We start from the raw sequence: 21,672 nt of genomic DNA, 5'->3' as shown, positions 1-21,672 counted from the left end.
TGAAGGATCTGTCCTGCAGGATACAGCATCAATGTGAAAGGGATGGGATGAGGAGCCAACAAAATATTTCATCTAACAAAAAATGAGCTAGAAATTTGTTTGTGTAACATCAGAAAAACAGATGTTGTGTAGACAAAAATTGCATTAATGCAGTTTTAAGCAATTTTTCTCATGTTTCTGGCAGAGTTACCATCAGTTGTTAATAACATATGGCCTTTTCGGTATGAGATTTTCTTTTGCTCTAACATTGTTTACCTGGTCGAAATAACAACTGGTGCTGTTCACTGACAGAAGAATCAGCTTCCCTTAATGTTGCAGGCTTCAAAGCAGTGTCACTTAAAGGGCTAGACACATGCCCTTCTGCATTCAGAGGCAGAGCGCTGTACAGCTCTCAAGCAAACAAACCTGAAGGAAAATGGGCAAATAAGATCAGTCATCATATCATCAGGATGGTCACCTTCAGAATTTAGCAGACAAAACTGTTACAAAGAAGTGAATCTGTGTTCATCAGTAATAAATGAGAGAAAACAAAATCAATTAAAACATCTGATAAAGGGGTGCCAACCAGCAGCAAGGACAGTTTCTATCCCACTGTTATAAAAATTGTAAGATAAAGATGAATTGTTGATCTCTCAATCTATCTCCTAATGGCCTTGCACCTTATTTGTCTACCTGCACTGCACTTTCTCTGTAACTGTAACACTGTATTCTGCATTCTGTTATTGTTTTTCCTTTTGTCCTACCTCAATGTACTTATGTTTGGAATGACCTGTCTGGATGACATGCAAGCAATGCTTTTCACTGTATCCCAGTACATGTGACAATAATAAACCAATTACCAATTATTTACCCAGACTACAGAGACAATGGCTATACAGGCTAGTCTTTCACAAGGTAAACATAACTCATATGTGTGGCCTCAGGAAAGTATTTCATTGGTTGTAAAAACCTTTCAGAATTATTGTGTTTGTGAAAGGCAGCATACAAACCTCAACCTTAAATGCTGGATGCCTGCACTGTGAGAGGAGGAAAAGTCGATGTCACCCTCTTTCAGAACCCAAGTGTCAGGACCTTTACATGCTGGTCTTACTGATATACATCATTAAATACAATATATGTCATACATATTTGCTGTTCACTGCTACAATATATAAGTCAAAAAATCAACTGTTACGATGGGGAACCTTTGATTTTAATATTATATGATGTTACCACTCAGAGCTGTCCAGCATGTCTGGCAGCATTGCTGGGTGGTCCTAGATGCAGGCATTCAGGTACCTCCCTAGCAACTTCCTTCCTGAAATGACCTTAAACAAAGCAGATACCTCCATGGTAAACCGATCTTTATCAGCTTGTGCAGTTTCCTCTGGATGCCAGAGGCAGAGGATTCCTCTGGTAGAGGCTTCCCATCTCTGGAGTGATAGCGATTTTTGGTCAATACTCCCTAGGAAATTGAAGACTGCCTTTTGTCTTTTATTTTTGCCCTATGATGGCTGCTTCCTAAGTTCAGCACCAATAGCAATGAGAAATTCAACTTGTAAGGTACACTGTTCCTGACACAAAGTAGCATTATAAAAGTGAGCCCAATAGTACTGTTTTCAAGTGGCTGCTGATGAATTTCACAATCTTTTCAAAGCTTTTGAATGCAGCTAGTGCTGTCCTAGAACTAAAAAAAAACAGTGCAGATTAATTTCTAGGCAGAGAATCCTTTAATTAAGTTGAAATAATAATGAAAAATGTTTGAAATATTTCAGGAAACATATGTGGAGAAAGAAACAGAGTTAACTTCTAGGTCAATGACCTTTCAAGGACAGCTTCTATCCCACTGTAATAAGACTATTGAATGGTTCCCTTATACGATGAGATGGAATCTTGACCTCACAATCTACCTTGTGACCTTGCACCTTATTGTCTACCTGCACTATACTTCCTCTGTATCTGTCACACTTTACTCTGTACTGTTATTGTTTTTACCTGTAATACCTCAATGCACTCTGTATTAACTCAATGTAACTGCACTGTGCAATGAATTGACCTGTACGATCAGTATGCAAGACAAGGGAGTTGGACAAGCAACTGATAAGAAAGAATTCACAAGTGACAGTAATAAACCAATACCAATACCAATCTGTACTGGGAAAATTTAGAAATGGAATAAGTTTTAAATTGAAGAGGACTGGAGAAGGTGTGTAGAGAACAAAATGGAAGATCTGTAATAGGATGGACACCAAGAGAAATTGAATGCCACAAGTAGTGGTGGTGCTGGCTGAAACAGAGCGGAAAGTGCTAGCAAACAACAAAAGGTTTCTCTGAAAATGGTGTAAATAGGTGGAGATGATTGAAGGCTGAAATGTCAGAAATATAAAACTGGAATATCTGATTATTTGAAATTGTTGAATTCAGTGGGGCTATAGAAAGAGAGATCAGAATGTGAGTGGAATGGAGAATTAAAGTGACAGGCAACCAGAAGCTCTGGAATAACATTGTGGATTGAATGGAAGTGTTCACCTAAATGCCTACAGTCTACATATGGTATTCCGAGTCAGATCATATCATCAGCTCAGGATCCAGAATTCTAATTGAAACAAGTGCGATTAAGTGTTTGCTTCACCTGGAAGAACTGTTTGGACTGCTATGACGTCTTCCACAGCTGGATGAGAAGGCACCATGAGAATGGGAAATAAAAAAGAACTGCAGATGCTGGAAATCTGAAATAAAAACAGAAAATACTAGAAACACTCCAGGTCAGGCAGCATGTGTGGAAGGAGAAACAGTTAACATCTTAGGTCTGGGACCCTTCAACAGAACTGGGAAAAAAAAAGAAAACAAGTTTGTCTTAGATAGCAGAGAAGGTGGGGAAGGGAATAACAAAGGGAATATATCTGAAAGGCTGAGACCAGATGAGGAGCAGTTAAGATCTAATCTTAGTAGTTTCAAATTATCTGAGATATTTTCATCCATGTTTTATATTTTTATGTTTGCATTGGATATCTTTCCTCATTTCCATTGTTCTAATTCTAACTGATACTGTCCTGTGGATATTTTGCTACATTTTAGTGGGGATTCCTTTTGAATCAGTTATTAACACAGAGCAATTCTACCTCCATCAACAACAAGGAGTATTTATTTTCTTCCTTGGGATTTGAGAACCTTGCAATTCAATTGGCAGGTTCAATTGTAGCATTCAAAAGGGAGTTGGACAAGTAATTGATAAGAAAGAATTTGCAGCAGTATACAGGTGGGGGCAGCAGAGTGGGATTAGCTGGATTGCTTTTACCTTAGAGCCAGTAGAAGCTCAAAGGAATGAATGGCCTCCTTCTACGATGTAACCATCCTGTGATTCTGTGAATTGCAGTCATGAGAGGCAAAAATACCTTATGCAAGCAGTGCAACCCAAATATTGAAATGATCCCATCCAATAATTTAAGATAGGTTCTCGCCTGCAGCTAAGGTAGTCAGAAATTCAGCTGTAAAGGAAGTGTAATGGAGACCCAGGAGCTGCTTGGTCTGTGAGCTTAGAACCACTCATCAGAATTTAATACGGATTGCTGTCAGGATTCTTCAAATCATCTCAGTTGGAATCTATTATATAAATAAAAGCCTTATATCTATATAGCTCTGTCATACTCCAGTCATTCACTTGAAAAACAGGACACCGGTTCAAAGAAATTTAAAAATGAGAGAAAAAAAATCAAGCTATTTCATAATGGGTTTTACTGATCTGCAGCCAAAAGTTTGCAAACCATTACAATTGCCTTCTGCTTGACCTAATGGGCTCCAAAATCCATCAAGCTGTTGACACTTCAGTAATACCAGTGGAGAGGGATTTCTGCCCACTGATGTATTGCGTTACTGACCCTGCCATAATTCACAGGATCAGTTCATTACCATATTGAATGGGCAGCCAGAAGTGGTCCAGTGGAATAAAATGTTGTTCTGTTGCGAGTGGAATGGGGGAGGTGCACTATTTTAAAAACTGCAGCAAATTAAGTTGCATGTGAATTTCTGGAGGCTCACATTTCTGGATGTGCTGTCTCCCTTCACTTTAGTTGGAGTGTTTCACTGCAAATATCAAAGGATTACTTTGTGATTCCCCAGACTTTGCCACGGCTTCAACTTCAGGCATTAATGGGATCAAGGCAAAAAGAGCTGAACCTATGTTTTCTCAGATGCTGATATATGGATTCTTCTGCATGAGATCTGCCAGAATGCAACCCAGTTTCACATGGAAAGAAGCCACCAAAAATAGCCAGGTGGAGGAACTGACTGTGGTACTGAATGACAGCACTCTCGATTCCACAGCAGCAGGCAAGTGATGGAACAATGAACTGACAGAACAGGTAAGCCAAGTGAAAAGTAGACGTCACCATCACACTTCTGTCGATTACTCATTTTTTAAATGGAGAAGTTTACATTCACAATTCTCTCATTGGTCCAACTGAAAGTAGCATTGGAAAGATCTCTCACAAAGGATGGAACAGTGGCAGAGCTAGAAAAGCCCCTGCCTCATAGCACCAGAGTCCTGGGTTCAATCCTGCTGACCTCAGGCACCATCCTAGTGGAGTTTGCATGTTTTCCCTGTGACCACGTGGACTTCCTCTGGGTTCTCTGATTTCCTCCCACATCACAAAGACATTCCAGTTTGTAGACTAATTGGCTACTATAAATCAATCCTACTATGTGGGTGAGTGGTGGAATCTGGGAGAATTGATGAGAATGTGGGGAAAATAAAAAGTGGGACTAATGTAGGATTAGTGTAAATGGGTGGTTGATGATTGACACTGACCTGGTAGACTGAAGGTTCTGTTTCCTTGCTGTATCCCTCGATAACTCTAAGATCTACAAGCATGCAATCCCTTCTAACTTAAAAATCTCATGCCATAGGTTCCTTTCTATTATATCTGAACTCTGTTTTCACCTAAGATCTATCTTTCATCTGATGCTCTTCCGGGACAAGCTAGTGTACAATCCATTAGACATAAAGGTGAAGTGACTCCAGGTACAGGGAAGCATATGAATTTTGAGCAGTGGGCTTTTGGACATATAAGCAGTCTAGGTGATCACTGAAAGCAAGATTTGTGCATCAATGTTTGGGATATTCACTTAAATTAGGAGAAGACATTGCCACTCCTGTAGCACTTCAAAGAAGCAAATAGTTTGGACATCACTGCTGCCTCTGTCTTGTCAACACCTTTGAGTGACACATCAGCTGCTTCTCTTAATTGCTGCTTCTCCAGTAGATTCAGCACAATGGCAGAAGTAAGGTTACAACTTTTACTCTTCAAGAGTGGCCTGAAGGTAGCCTGGGAGTCACAGCTTAAAAGCGTGCTGCACGGGACAGCAGCCCATTGTCGACCAATGCCCAAGATGAATTTCACCCTCAGAACAGATATGTCTGGTGAGTACATAGGTGTAGCTATACATAAACTTGCTTGCATAATCTGTGTCTGTACATACAAATTCTCTCAATACAATACACACAGCTGGTAGCTGTTATCAATAATACTGTAAGGGAAGCAAGTGATGTAAATGGACTCCAGGTTAATGTTAGCCAGGTGGCAGCTTCACTGCTACATCTGGGAACCATTCATCATCGTAATTAGTCAGTGCTGTCATTAGCATGAAGCTGAAACCGGCTGCTACCTTATTCTGCAACTGCTTCGTTAACTCTTTAGATCAGGAGATTGGCAGATTCAACATCTGATTCTCAGAAACTGAAAGCAGCTCAATGATGATGAATAACATTGAGTTTCTCAAAGATCATTCTTAAAGGAGCAGATTCAGGACAGAAAGGATGCTTCTATTCAGGAGAATGCAATGGCATGACCAGCTAATTTGCTCATTCCATGCCAATTTTAATAAAACTATGTCAATTATTTTCTGCAAATAGCATTATAGTGAGATGTGTTGGAGTATTGGCAGCTTGCAACATAGAATTGGGAGGTTTGGGACCTGGCTCGGGATTCTTCATTCTGCAAACACAAAATACTTCAGCTGTTCAAAATCTAAAATGAAAGCAGGGAATGTTGGAAAAAACCCTACAGATCTATGATTTCTTCTCTTTTTTACCTCCTTTCATGTCATCACACCTGCCCTCCCCTTCCCCAAACCATTTTCCTGCAAATTATAACATGTCTATCTCCAATGGACCTGAATCACTAATTCTGTTTCTCTCTCCACAGATGCTGCCTGACCTGCTAAGTTTTTCAGTATTTTCTGTTTTTATTGTTCATGCTACATTTGGTTCCAAATAGAGAGATAATGGATAAGTAAAGGCAGATAATTCCACAGAGGAAGTGGAGGGATTCCACCAGTCCCAGTGCCAGCTCAAAGCATGCAGAGGTCATTACTGCGATTCTCAGATCATCTAGCTGGAGCAGGTGGACTGGCTAAGGCTCCAGCAATCAAGATTCTTATGGACAGAGGTTTGCACTAAAGCCACTGTAATTAAACAGAGCTACAGTTTAAACTCAGAGCGATAGATGAAGGTAGAGCATTTCTGAAATTTAGATTGTATTAAAGCTCCTAATATCATACTTCAATGGCTACTCTGTGATTAGATCCACTTGAATTCAACAATTCCATTCAAGGTATCAATAAATATCAATTACTTATATACAACCGTGAATAAAAGTTAAAATTTACTCATGTCAAGTAGCTTATTGGTTACAGCAAATTAATTAACACACACCTTGGCCTCCCTGAGTATGCCAGAGTCCTAGATCTTGTTAAATTGCAATGAACAGGCTGTGAATCGAATTTCTAACACATTTAATTGGTTGTAAACAATAAAAGATCAGCAGGTGATATGTTAATCCTCAAGCTAATGTAAATGAAAAGAGCATCAGCAGCCAATTGAGAATGGAAACAGCAAACATTAGTACTTTTCCATTAATGACTTGGTTTTTCACACCAGACAAAATCTTTTGCATGGACTGTATAATTCAGACTAAAATATAAACACAGCTAAAGTGGAAATTATATCTATCACATGAGTCACAGGACATAACAAGTGACATCCATGATTTGTTCCTTTCTTCCTTATCATCTTTTACTCATCTCTTTCGCTTCCCTCTTCTTTACAAGCTTTGTCTACATCATCACCCAAACCATTAATGAACATTTCTGCTCATCATGCTATTTAATTAATCTTGATAATTCTGTTCTGCATTCAGCAGAATTACACCTTCAATATGCTTCAATATCTTTTAATACCCTGACTAAATCATAATATCTCAATTTCTACCATGCCCTTTGTGAGGACAATGGAATCCTTGTTCATTCAACTCTTCAACACTACAGTGGACTTCCCAGCTGACATGGTTGTTTATCCCCAGAGTGGAAGTGAAGTTCAAGGACTGGGAAATTATACAAGAATATATTTTGCCATATTGATACTTAACTTGCAATGGCATGGTCAATTGAAGCGATTTTTAGACTTGCTTAAAATTAACTTCCACACATTCTGAGAAATAGCTTAATCATAACATATACACGAATGGAGATAATCCACACTGCTTCGTGTTTGTTTTGAATGGAATTGCCCTGTGTGCTTTGCTCAGCTGTTGAAGGAAATTACATGCAACAATGGAATTCTTAAAATGGTAGAGGGTCTTTTGGAAGAATATTGAATCTTGTTTTATCTTTAATTTTCGGTTTTTAGAGAGTATCAGAGCATGTGAATATTATTCATGTTGAAGGAATCTAAATAATGCCTTTGGAATTCCCAGAAAGTTTACTGCAGTCAAAGCACTTGCACTACTATGCAGATTGGAAAACCATAATAACGGTCTGAATAATTTCTGTTTTTCAGTGGATTTGATGTGGTAGCAAAATTAAAATCCCAATTGTTTTCTTACTTTCTTGGGTGCAACTATACTTTTGAAGTGACCCAGATGATGGGGAATCAGAAGGATATGGGAACTGTATTACTATGAAATAATGAGCTTCCAACCATATCTCCATGTCATCGCAAAACCTTTATTTCCACTTCCGTAACATTGTCCGAGTCCACCACGCTTCTGATCATCTGCTGCTCGAGCCTGCACCCACACATTTCTGCTCAATATTATTTGTTTTGCTTTTCCATTTCTCCACAAAAATTCCTCCTAATTACGTTCTTCCTTTCTGATGTTCCACTTCTCCACTCCACCACATGGATCAGGCCCTCGACTTTCAGGGACTTCTGCCAGCCTGGTTCTGCAGTTGAGCCATTGGATTACCTGATTGGTAGGCTGCCTATTGATATTAGAAATGCATGGGAAACTTGACAATTCTATGTAAATGAGGCTCGACCACCAAATTGTTTCAAATTTCTCATAGGTGACATCCATTGGGCTTTGCAACTGCCTTTTTGCCTGTCTGCCCAAAATGTGCTGAACATAAACATCTCACTCTGTGTATGAAGAAATAATCAGTACTAAAGTTTTGCCTTTTCTAGTTTGAACATGACACCTTGCCTTGTCTTGCAATCTAGTCCAAAATAACTTCCTTATATTATCTTTCCTGCACCATTTACTATCTTCAAATTGTTACTTTGAGGTACATGTATAAAGAAAGCTGTTGTTACTTTGCCCAGATGTGGTGGCTGTGTAATTCTTCCATATTAAACCGACCCAAATTCCTCTTACAGCAGGTGAAATGTTGTCTTTCCACCTCTTTCAAAAGCTGCAGCCCATTTTAGGATGCACATTGGAGGCAAGCATAAGTGATGTCAAGAAACAGGATTGTGAGAATTTGGTAAGGATACCAAATTCCTGCCTTGTTTTCAGACTCATAGACCTTCGGACCATATGAAAACTGGGAAGCCATTGCCTAGGGTGTGGTGTCTATGGTAAGGACCACCATTAACTTAACATTTAAGTTACATTTGCAACCACCAGTCCTCTTCCAGAATCAGGAGAAGCCCTGGAAACCCATCCTCCCACTTTGATTGTCTGACATGATTTTGCAAACAGAAATAAAATGTATCAGGAAGGGAACTGAAAATAAAAACAGTGTTAGTCAAAAATTGTGGGTTCTGAAGAGACTGATTAAGTCTATGTGAGAATTGGAGATCCTTCCACATATGGGATAGAAGATACCTGACAGGTGGGCAGGTGAATAGTTTATGAGTCAATGCACTTCTGTTGTTTACACAGGACTTCTGCATGCACTTGTTGCATGGACTTGAGGTTCTCTATACCATCTTGAATTCTCCTTCTCTACTCTAAGTGATCATAGGCTAGGATCCCCCAAGAGTCAATGGGGATATTGCAATTTTTCAAGGAAGCAACTTTGTTAAATCTTTTCCTCTACCCACCTTATAAAATCTTCCTGTGACAGAACTTGGAATGGAGTGTCTTGTGTCGTGGGTCTGGCATCGGGGATATTCATATTATGATGTGCTTCAGTGCCAGGGATTTTGGCTTAGCAGAAGACATGGACATTGGCTTACTTATCCTTCCACTGAATTTGGAGCATTTTGCAGAGATAGCACTGGTGGTTTCTCTTTCCAGTGCCTATTGAGGTCTCAGAAACACGTTGGGGGTCAGAGATCACTGCTCTGTAGTGGGCCATGAGTACTGTACCAGGTCTGAGGTCTTGATCTTCAAATTGCCTTTTCCTCATTTGACCAAAGGCTGTGCTGCTGCATTGAAGGCAATGGTGAATTTCATCATCAATGTTCACCTTCACCAAGAGGTGGATCCCAAGATATGGGAAATGGTCCATGTGTTTCAGGGTTTTGTCATGAATCTTTATTGTCAGCAGGGCAATTGTGTGCATTCAGGGGCTGGTTGGTAGAGGACCTCTGTCTTGCAAATGTTAAGTGTGAGACCCATCCTCTTGTATGCTTCTTTCGTGAGTCAACAATGGCTTGAAGTTCAGCCCCCAACCATGTGCAAACACATGTAGTGTAGTCACCGTGGGTTGAACAGTTTCCCATTAGTTGTGAGGATTAGCTCCACTTCCGTGGTAAGTTTGTTGGAGGTGGGGTGCAAGATTGCAGTGAGAAGGATTGAGAGAAGTGTAAGAACAATGTCCCAGCTTTGACTGACACCAATTTTCACTGAGGTTGGCTTTGCTGTTGACCCAGTGTTTAGAATTGTGGCTTGCATGCTGTTCTGAAGCAAACCTTAAAAGGTAATGAATTTCTGTGATCAACCAAATTTGAGGAGGGTGCTTCACAGTTCCTCCCAACTGATGAAGTCTAAAGTGAGGTCAAAAAAAGGACATGTACAATGTTTGGTCTTGCTCCCTACATTTTTTTGCTAAGATATTTTTGCTGCTATGTGCTTTGCTTGTGCTCCAGATATCATGTGTTCCCAGTTTTATGAGTCTTACCAGCCCTTCAAAAGGACAATACTGCCAGGAGAAATTCACTATTCCTGAATAAAAAATTAACCTTATTAATTAGGCATTCTGAAGTTTTGCTAAAGTGTTAAATATTTTTTCAAGGGATTAAATAGTGCATTGTTAGAATATTTTGAACATGGTAATAAAGGCCTTAAAGGCTGTCTCTGCTTATTTTCCCCATGTCCCAGACCTGCTCCCTGAAAAAACTCTCCCTGAAAAACCAACACATAGATCCCAAACACCAATGCCATCACGGGAATTCTCTTCAGAGATGATCCTCAATGCTCTGATATAGTGCAAGTATATGACATCACTCCATTAAATTTAACATTACATAAACTATCTCCAGCAGCTACATCCCATGAACAAATAAAAATAATTCCCCAGAAAATGAATGTAGACACAAGAAATTCTGCAGATGCTGGAATCTGGAACAATACACAAAAAGTGCTGGAGGAACTCAGGAGGTCAGCCAACATCCATGGAGGGAAATAAATGAGTGTAGGAACTTGTTACTTGCTGTTATTCTGCTGTTATACCATGCTTGACACGCAGCCAATGAGATCTGCTGGACACTTTTCTATCACAGTGCAAATTTTGTTTGCATTTTAGAGCTAATTTTGATTCCACCTTGTTGGGAACAATACACAATAAAGCTCCTCATAGTGGCGGTGTCAACAGAACGTGTAGAGGCTTGATGAGGGCTGGAGCTCTTCACCTTATTCTATCTGCAGGAAGGAGGGGCTTAACAGGGGTACTTGTTGGCCTGGACACCAGTGAGTTAGAAGATTGTACTGTTTAAGAATATCTGATAGTGCTCAATGGAAAGTGCATGCATGGCTGAAGGCATAAGTGTTTCCATGGAAACCATGGTCTAAAATAGACTAATGTTAATCTCAACGGCCCAGATAGTTGAAATAGATTGGTGCTCTGCGGCAAATGCTAACATTTCAGTTGCTTCATCCCTTGGACCTGCACAGAGATCTGCTGGCATTTCATGTTTCATCCAAAAGATGGAATTTTTAATTATAGTAAAAAATAATACAGGAACAGTCTTTTATTTTGTATCTTCAGCACCTCCATTCACTATTATTTTGATTCTTTCTTGATCACTATCCCCCTTCCCCTGTAGGATGTGCTGAGCTGAGCTGAGCATTTCTCATTAAAGTTATTAAGATTGTTTGCCAATAGAAACATCAGCATTTGTAATTTCCCTCAAGTAGTCCCAGGATTAAAGGCGATGGGATTTTGGTTTCCACGTAGGCTTTTACTAGTATCTCTGACACTTTTCTGCTCTGTCCTTCCCTCAGAATTGTTTTAATACATTTCAGTAAATTAGCAAACTTTTTAAGGTGCAGAATTTGCAAGGTTTGAAAGCAAGATTTCAAAAGATCAGACCCACGTATATATCCCTGATTAATTTTTAAAGAGCATAAATAATCCCATTTGTAATTAATTAGATTTTAATTTAGGTTAATAAATCTTTTAATCTTCCTTAAACATAGAAAAACCCAAACTAACTCAGTTAGGAGCACTCCTGGCTCTGATATTGTAGACTGTGGAGTCCATGTGGCACTTTCAGATCTGAATACATTATCTAGAATGGCACTTCATTATCGTGAGATCTCTAAGAAAGTCCATTGCAGAGTACACAGACTGATACACATGGAGGTACAAGGAGCTGAAGCACAGTGTATATAATTTATTCACAAGTTCCTCGTGGAGTGCCTCTGAGACTTCCTATATACATTGTTACAGTCCAGAGAATAGTTAGTCACATGAAAAGATCTTTAAATAAGTGATGCTGTTAAAATAACAACTATTGTTCATAACCAATATTACATATACTGTACATATACATTAGGTAATGATATAACACATGATATAGTACCTCCATATGCCTGTTCAGGGTAGTTTAAAGATCCACGAATAGTCAAATTGCTCTTTCAAACAACCTCATATGCAGAAACAGATTGAGTCATTCTTCTCATTGCTCTTTACTGCGTGAAAATGGGTTGAGTATTTGTCCAAATAACAACACTAAATGGCTTTCAGTGAAGTTAACTGTTTCTTAAACACGTTTGCTTAAACACAAAAGAAGAAATAATGAACTCCATGAATTTCAAGGACCAGACATGGTCTGGCCAAGTTCACCATTGCATGAGAAACCTTATCTATATGCTAGTCACAGTTATCTGACAGTGATGGAGGAGAATTACCCTGGAGGGTCAGATTCAGTAGCAAGGTAATTACAGAGTGGTGCCATTTGCTTCAGCCTCCACCGCAAGATTGGTGATGACAGGGGATCTCATGATTACCAAGCCTCTTAACATTAATACTTCCAATCCTTCCAACACCTCACAGAATATTTGCAGTATCAGCTAATTTACTGCTCATGGGCATGTAAATTAGTGACTGATACATTGTTAGCAGAGCTACAATCTACTTTTCCACTAAATGGTTGAAACAGTTTTGCTGGGCCACTGTCCTGCAGCATAGAGGATGACTGATTGTTCCATATTTTACCCAGAATTTGGTTGATGATGGTTAGTGGCATTTATTGTCTGTCCCAAGTTGTTCTGACAAGGTGTTGGCTTTTCATGAAGTTCTGCAATAATGATGGTACTACCACATTAATGGACAAATAAGGAACTCCAGGATTTGGATCCAGTGGGAATGACCAGGTCAGGATATAGGGAAGCTGGGAGATTATCATGTTCCTAGTTGAGCTTTCTCAATGGCAAAAGCTACAGAGTTGGGTGATGCTGTTCAAGGCTAAGTACATTGCTGCGGTACTTAATAGTAATTGCATAACCCATAGTCAATGTGAACTGATGGTGGAAAGAGTCAATTTTTGAGTTTTTTTTTTGTCCTAAAAGGCCAATCTTCTTGAATTCTATTGTAGTTGCACCCAAGCAAACTACAAATATTGCAGAGCTCTCCAGAACTGGGGCAGAATGTAGAGGCTTGGCCCATGCAATTACTGGCATAATTATATGCTCTGAAATCAAGAGCCCTAAGCATCTCTCTAGATTAGAAAAACAAATGAGAAATTGCTTGCTCAAATGACCACTGTAACAGTCACATCAAAAAGGGGATTTACAGCTCCCTCATCAACGGATCCAGATAAAAGTGAGGAAGTGGTTGCCTAGGAGTTCATCAGTGCTTCTAATGACCTGGTAATGTTGCTGCGAAACTTAGTAAGGTGGAATTTGCACAAAAGTAAGACTGATAAAGTTGTAAGACCAGGAACCAGGAATAAAACTTTGGATTTGGAGGGCCATGCTAAAGGTCAGTGTAGCAGACCCTGGTCCAGAATTCCTTCTGGTACTTTCTTACATATAATGTATTAATGCATGGATGTATTTGGACATGCATGGTGAAAGCAAATTATGTACAGCACTCATTTGATGTCACGACAAAATTCTACTGCACCTACAAAGCCCACAGGAACATTGAAGAGGATCTTAACCAAATTGTTGATGCACGTTTTGTCATTAGTTGGTTGGAGGACTCCAACCTACCTGACTTGTTGCTGGAGAGACAGAAATACCAGATGTCTCCAGTGTTAATGATGACCTGACCATCTGCTGTTGATATCTCATTTTCTGCTTGTTCCCATCTGCCTCAACTCTCCAACATCTGCCCAACTCACACATCATTTGCCAGCTAACCCCAATATTTGTCCGACCCCTCCCATCACCCGCTCACCCTGTTCACTCACTTGCCTGACACTCTCTCAATCATTTACCCACCCACTCCTGATTTTTGCTTAGGTGGCCGACCCCTTAATTTTCAGCAGTGTGGGTGACAGAAAGTAGGAAGCTATATGTAGGTTAGACTAACATCAGTCATAGGGAAAATGTTAGAAGCCATCATTAAAGCAAGACACTTAGAGAAATTCAATTAATCAGGCAGAGTCAACATAGTTTTGCAGAAGGCAAATCACATTTGTTGATTATATTGGAGTTCTTTGATGAAGTTAAGGGTGCCTTCCAGAAGTGGAACTGATAGAGGCACCATTCTTAGATATCCAGCAGGCATTAGATAAGGTGTGGTTTCAAAGGGCATTGCAGAAAATAAATCTCGTAGTGTAGGAAGTATCAAATAACATGCATAAGTGAGATTAGCTGGTGGATAGGAAGAGGCACATATGTCACTTTCTGGTGCACTATAGGGATCTGTACTGAGGCTCAGCTTTTTACTATTTATGTAAATAGATCAGAGGATCAAAGGTTTGCTTGTTAAATTTGCTGATAGCATAAAGATAGGTAGGAAAATAAGTTATGAAGAGAATGTAAGGAGGCTAAGGAGGAATATAGCCAGGTTTACATGAGTGGGCATAAATCCCAAGAATAATGTGAGAAAATATGAAATTGACCCATTTTGGGAGGGAGAATGAAATGCAACTTATCTAAATCTTAAAAGATTGTAAAGGAGTCTGGGTTTCCTTTCCATGATTTTTTAAAAGCTAATATGCAAGTTCAACAAGTAATTAGGAAAGCTAATAGAACGGGGCAGGCACGGTAGTGTAACAGTTAGCATAATGCTATTACAGCACCAGAGACCCAGATTCAATTTCAGCCAGGGTCTGTAAGGAGTTTATACGTTCTCCCTGTGTCTGCATGGGTTTCCTCTGGGTGGTCTGGTTTCCTCTCACATTCCAAAGACGTATGGGTTAGGAAGTTGTGGGCATGCTATGTTGGCGCCGGAAAAGTGGCGACACTTGCAGGCTGCCCCCAGAACACTCTACGCAAAATATGCATTTCGCTGTGTGTTTTGATGTACATGTGACTAATAAAGATATCTTATCTTATTGTTTACTCTAAGGGGAATTGAATATATGAGTAGGGAGGTTATGCTTCAGTTATATAAGGGACTGGTAAAACCACATTTGGAATACTGTGTACAGTGTGGGTTTCTTTATTTAAGGAAGGAAATAGTTTGTTGCAAGCAGTTTAGAAAAAGTTTACTAGGTTAATACTTGGAATGGGCACATTTTCTTACAAGAAAAAAGGTTGGGCAGGCTACCCAGGTGGAGAAGTGACTTAATTGAAACACACAAGTTCCTGAGTTGTCTTGACAGGGTGGATTTGGAGAGGATGTTTCCTCTGGTGGGAGAGTCTAGAACTAGGGGACTCTGTTTGAAAATAAGGAGTTGCCCATTTAAAATTTTTTTTTTCCTGTGAGTCTTTTCATGTGAGCCTTTGGAACTCTTTTCACCAAAGAGGTGATGGAACTAGATTACTATAGACAGACGTGACCAAGGAATTAAGATTACAGTCAGATCAGTCATGATTTTATTAAATGAAGCAGCAGATTTGAGGGGCCAAGAGGCCTTCTCCTGCTTCTGGAATAAGCTCATGTAAACCATTAGGGCTCTCCTTTGATCAACACCAGTCTTCAGATGCTTGAACAAGACTTGGCAAGGTTGGCTAGCCTAGAATCGACATTGCCATATACAGACTCAGTGCCTAGATCAGGTAGTCATTCTGGTTTTATCCTCACTCTATTTTAACAATGGTGATATTCAGCTGGGTCACTTCAGAGGGCACTAAAGAATCAATTGCATTGCTGCAGGTCTGGTGTCAAATACAGACCAGATTACTAACTGGCTGGGCCAAATGTTCAGCTGCTTTATGTATATTTTGTGTTATTCTACACCATTATTGAGGTGGAGGAAATGCAGCAGCTTTTGACGACATCAATCACAATGGCAGAATATGAAAGTTTACAAGATTTGACAACCACAGAAAAGAATTTATAGGCAGCGTAGTTCTCTTATGAGAACATCACTAACAAGCTCTGTTTGAACGTAATCTTTTTGAATAACAAAGCAAAGCATCAATGCATATTCTATTTTAATAGGAGAAATTACAACTGTTTACCTTACTCTTTTCTATCACTGTCTAGGTGCCTGGACTCATCTTTCTCACTCCCATTGTTAGTTTCCCCCAACTGAGATCCGAGACCCAGCTGGCTCCTTGCGTGGGGCCAGTGCTGACTATATGTCCATAGGGCCCATCCAGCCTCCCTCCTGACATGGCACCAAAAGGGAAGGTCTAAGTCTAACATCTGCTTCTACCTGAGAGAGGATATTAAATGGCTGCTGCAATTCAACCGTTATTGTTCCTGGATCCGAGTCCCCATTGGGATTGGCTGGTTTAATGGCATTGTCTGATCCTGAAAAAAGCCCTGAGACATATCAGCTGCAACAATCTGGAAGATGCACTCCAATCTGTTTCTATTGCCTCCAGAGCAACACTCTGTGCTTCCACTGAGGTAGCGACACTAACAGGTGCCTTAACCTACTGCAGATTTCAGTCCAGTTGCCACTTGCTAAGTTAGAGCCATAAGGAAGGTAAGGTATCTGAGGTGATGCCGCAAAGGAGAGCTGAAAACATGTTGGCCAGTTGCTGCACATCATTGTCCACAGAGTCTACAAACATGCCTGATGTTCCTCAATATTATTCTTTACCAGCAAGTGCTCAAGAGGTTTGGCTCTGTCAGCTTCAGAGCTTTAAGCAACCTTCTCCCAGTCTCCACTGTGACTGATTTTCTCTCTCAAAAGGAGAAGTTAGGATGGGGCCAGCAGTTGAGGAATGTGTGGCATGTGGTAGGAAAGAGACAAAGTGGTGAATAAGATATTGCCATAACAGAAAGGGTTTTAAGCTTGTACAAAGCAATTGCTGTGTGTGACCATTGTGTAGGCTGGATTATATCAATTGTTTGACAAGAGGAATTCTTTTTTGTTCATTAGATTAGATGTGGACAACACTAGCAAGACCAACAGCTAATACCATCTTGCTGCAATCCATATGGTGAAGGTATTGTCATAGTGGTCAGCAGTGTCTGTGCAACTGTAATAGATTGGCCATTTCAGAATCATTTTATGTTGCAGTTCTACAAGATGTTGGTGAGTCCACACTTGGAGTATTTTGTACAGTTTTGGTCACCCTTTATAGGAAAGATGTCATTAAAATGGAAAAAGTGAAGAGAATATTTACGAAGATGCTGCCAGGACTCGAGGGCCTGAGTTATAGGGGGAAGTTGGGCAGGGCAGGTCTTTATTCCTTCAAATGTAGGAAATTGAGGTGTGATTCTCTCTCTCAAAAGGAGATATAGATTGTATAAATTCATGAGGAGTATAGATAGGGTGAACAGACATAGCCTTTTTCAATGGGAACTTAAAACTCGAAGGCATAGGTTTAAGATGAAAGGTGAAAGGTGAAAGATTTAAAAGGGACCTGAAGGGCAAATTCCTCATGTAGAGGGTGGTGCATATATGGAATGAGCTGCCAGACAAAGTGGTTGAGGCAGGTACAATAACAGCATTTAAAAGACATTTGGATAAGTACAAGGATAGAGGGCTTTAGCGGGATATGGACCAAACGCAGACAAATAGGACGAGCTTGGTGAGCACCTTGGCTGGTGTGGACGAGTTAAGCTGAAGGGCCTGTTTCCATGCTGTATTACTCTATGACTCAAATTAAAACTCAACTTCTTTGCGATGGTTTTGGTGTCAAGTAATTTGGCATATGTCCATCCTTTAAGGACATTCGTGAGCCAGATGGGATTTTACCACAATCCAGTCTTTTCACCATTAATGATACATACTTTTAATTCCAGATATATTTAATTAAATAAAGTTAAACTCACCAGTTGTAGTAGATTTCAGATTTCTTCAGATCATTAGTCCAGGACTTTAGATTACCAGGCCAGGAAACATTATGCCACTATTAATATGACTGTGCACACTTTCATGAAGATTTCAGTCATTAAATGTGTTGCTTTAACAAAGAAAGAGATACATACATATAGTTCCCTTTACAACCTCGGGATATCCTAAAATGTTTTACAGCCATTTAGGTACTTCTGATGTTGAGTAGCTGTCAAGCAGTAATGCAGTAATTACTAGATGATCTGCTTTTAGGTATGAGTTAAGGAACAAATCTATGACAGGACAACGGAGATCCTCTGTAGCTCTTTAAAACAGTACCTCGGGATTTTTTTACATCTGCCTGAGAGGGTAGACAGGCCTTCAGTTTAACATTTCATGCAGCACTGTCTCAGTGCTGTACTGGATATCAGCAAGGATTATGTGCTAATGATTGGAGTGGGAATTGAAACACAACATTCAGCCAGAGGTGAGATTGATTCCAATGAATCACAGGGGCTGAATAGTATGGTGATGAAAGGGAAACATGGTGAGTTGCTCTGCTGCCAGTCTTAGTCAGAACATTGAACTTCTTTTGACTGTTTTACCGTCCTGGGAGTGAGGGAGTTGGCAGACGGTGCTATTTTTCAGCAGACATCCCTAAGCGATGATCCAAAGTAATAAAACCCAGCCTAAAGTGCTCTTCTCTCAGCCAACGTCCTCACAGACAAGCTCTGTAGTAGAGTGCTGTATTATCATGGAATGAGATGTTAAATTGAACCCTTGTCTGCTCTTCAAGATGGTATAAAAGATTCCGTGGCATAGTTCAAAGAAAAACAGGAGATAATCCATGGAGGCAATCCATGAAGACACAAGAAACTGCAGTTGCTGGAATCTGGAGCAATAATCCATGTTTTCCTGATCAGTACTTATCCCTCATATCTGGAAAAGACAAATTATTTGGTCATGATCACGTTGTTGTTTCTGGATGCTCCTTGTGCACAGGTTGTCTATTGCATTTTGTATGTCACAGCAGTGACTACCTTTCAAAATTATTTCAATGGTTGTGAAGTGCTTTGTGAAATCCTGAAGTCATGAATAGAGCTACGTGAATTCAACTCTTTTTTAAAACAAGTCACTAAGGCAAGTAGTTACTTATGTATCTAAGACTCGCTAACTCAGTAGGGATCATACCTCAAAATGTCAGGATCTGTATAGCTGAGTACCATGAACTTTTACTGTGCGCATCATTACCTTTAATATCAGTCTGAAGTTATGGAAACACATTCTGTCGTACTTTGCATTCTCTGGATAATTTTCTTATTAATTTTAATCCAGGTTTTTGATATCCAGAATTTTAGGCAAGCAGTTTTACTTCTCTGTGGTTTCTCTTTTAATGAATTATTTCAATAATGTATCAAATCTTGTGCCCTGATGCATATCTCATGGGATTTACTACATTATCCTATACTTACTGTCGTGGTTAGTCACATGCATCACTAAAAGCATAAAGCCTAAGAAAAGTCAACGATGACAAAGGATCATCCTTTTAGTAGGCTTAAATGGTTCATTCTTGGTGGATAAGCTGATTTCATTTATACTCACATATATAGGATTGTGTTGTTTGGATCAACTTACTCTTACCAGTAACTTTGCTTAGTGGATTCTACAATACAAAATATATGATTGGTCAAGAAAATATAGATAATCATTTTGGGTGTCAGAAGTCTACATTATGAAAATTGAATAAAGAAATTGTATTTGTCCTCTGAATAGTTGAGAAGTTAGGGTTTTGTTTGGAAGCAAGATGACACCACCATATATTTTGTTAGGAAGCAAGGGGATACAAGCAAATTGTTCACTATAATAATGGGCTTAGAAACCAGGGGATCCAAGTTAAAGATTATGGTAGGTGCAGGAAGAACAATCAAATAAATGATTTTATTCAAAGAGCAACAGATATGCTGGAGTGTGTGATCAGCATAAATTAACTTGGAAGATTATATACTTATTTTCTTTGGGGGGAAGACATTGAGTTGAGGGAAGGTAAATAAATATCTAAAGGTGGCCAATCTGATCTGGCCAATGTCTTTTTCTGTCACGTAAATGTATGTGATTTTATAAAGAAGATAGATAGAAATTTGGCAATCCAATGCCTGCACAATAACCCCATGAATCTTACTGCTATTCCCTTAGTTACAAACACAGTTTCTCAAGATGTAATAAATATTTTTGCACAAGAGCTTAAAGTGCCCAAACAGATTAACCACTCTGGCATCATTCAGACAAGGATTCACTGTGGAAATAATCACCCTGTCTCACTGCTGGTCACAACCAGCCTTGCACTTTGGTCGACTTGGTCGGTGAATTCAAAAAACAAGTTAGTTTAACAACAGGTTATTGTGGTGAGCTTTTAAGAGTTTCCTTCAGAGAAAAATGAAAATTGAAGTATTCCTTCAGAAGTACATATAATAATGCCATAAAGTACTCAACAAGAAGCTCAGGTAGAAAGAAATGAAAATAACACAAAATCACCATGACAACACAAAAACCATCATGAGATGACTATTTGAAAAGAATCAGAAATGCCATGGTAACAAGTCGGATCCAATCACAAAGTGGCTCATTTTTTCTGTGCAAATTGGAACAGCAGCAGAAGATTATAATTCGCAGTTTTGCCAATTCTGCCCACTATTGTGACCTGTCCAGCAGAGTAGGCAGGCAATGAACTGTAAACACATACATCGTTTTTGTAACAATTCAGCTGTTGCAGTTTCAATGTGAATGTTTACTGTAACGGATGAAAAACTGCTCCAAGGGTTATGACCGGTTATGGCTGCCAATGTGCCTCCTCACTTCCAGTCCTATATCCAATTTCTACCTAATGGTGTTGTTCCACTCTTGTAGCAGACTGTGTGGCCAATGTGGGCAGGATGTGAATTTACAGATTTTGTTTTCCCATAAAGTAAATTCTCACCAAATAGCTCAGAGAGGATTTGGACTAGAAACAAAGCATCAAGCAATAGAGAAATACTATCAACAAGGATAGAGCTAGAATATATGAAAACCTGTTGGGTGCTGGTAGAAACAACTATGGAGACAGTTTGGGAAGTGCTGCCCATCATTAAGTGATCTGGACTGCCCAATATACCAAGTTCTTGCATTTTAAAGCATTCTTTGTCATTGCAGCAGCAAGCACATTCTGGTATAGGGCAAAAACAACAAGAGAAAAAGCATCAGTCATGAATACTGGGCCGAAGGTGGGTATGGAATTACCAGGCTGAAACCGAGTAACAGAGCTTGGGAAATCCATTACACGTAAACAGATAGATGGTACACAACACAAGGGGCAGCTGCAAGGCAGAGAGCAAAGAAAGGAAATTGAATAACAAAGAGAGTCTCAGAGTGAGTGTTCGAGGGTCAACAAAAACTACTGGGAGGTGTGGGTCTAAGGAAGTGACCAAGGAGAACATCCCTGAATGCCAAGGACCCAAAACCTTACAGCAGAGAAGTCCACAGTGAAAAGAAAATTCCCGTGTGCAGTGTTGAGCACGTAATAACAGATTACACAGAAAGAGAAAGACTAACAAGGCCAATGTGAATAGCAATTCAGCCCTGGAAAATCATTGTAGAAGCATACAGGAACAAGCTAAACAAGTACCATTGCAAACTGACATGTT

At 39.6% G+C, this 21,672-nt stretch overlaps 1 long non-coding RNA gene across 1 annotated transcript; it reads left to right on the top strand.

Moving 5' to 3' along the window:
• Positions 1-4,240: 4,240 nt before the first annotated feature.
• Positions 4,241-21,224, top strand: LOC127573677 (uncharacterized). The gene is made up of 3 exons (XR_007956798.1): positions 4,241-4,340; positions 5,238-5,398; positions 21,182-21,224. It is a non-coding gene; the product is annotated as an uncharacterized LOC127573677 (long non-coding RNA).
• The last annotated feature ends 448 nt before the right edge of the window (positions 21,225-21,672 follow it).

This window comes from Pristis pectinata, chromosome 8, assembly GCF_009764475.1.
Source record: "Pristis pectinata isolate sPriPec2 chromosome 8, sPriPec2.1.pri, whole genome shotgun sequence".
In the NCBI taxonomy this organism is placed as follows: domain Eukaryota; kingdom Metazoa; phylum Chordata; class Chondrichthyes; order Rhinopristiformes; family Pristidae; genus Pristis; species Pristis pectinata.
Note: the sequence above shows the minus strand (reverse complement) of the source record. Positions and strands in the feature narration are given on the sequence as shown.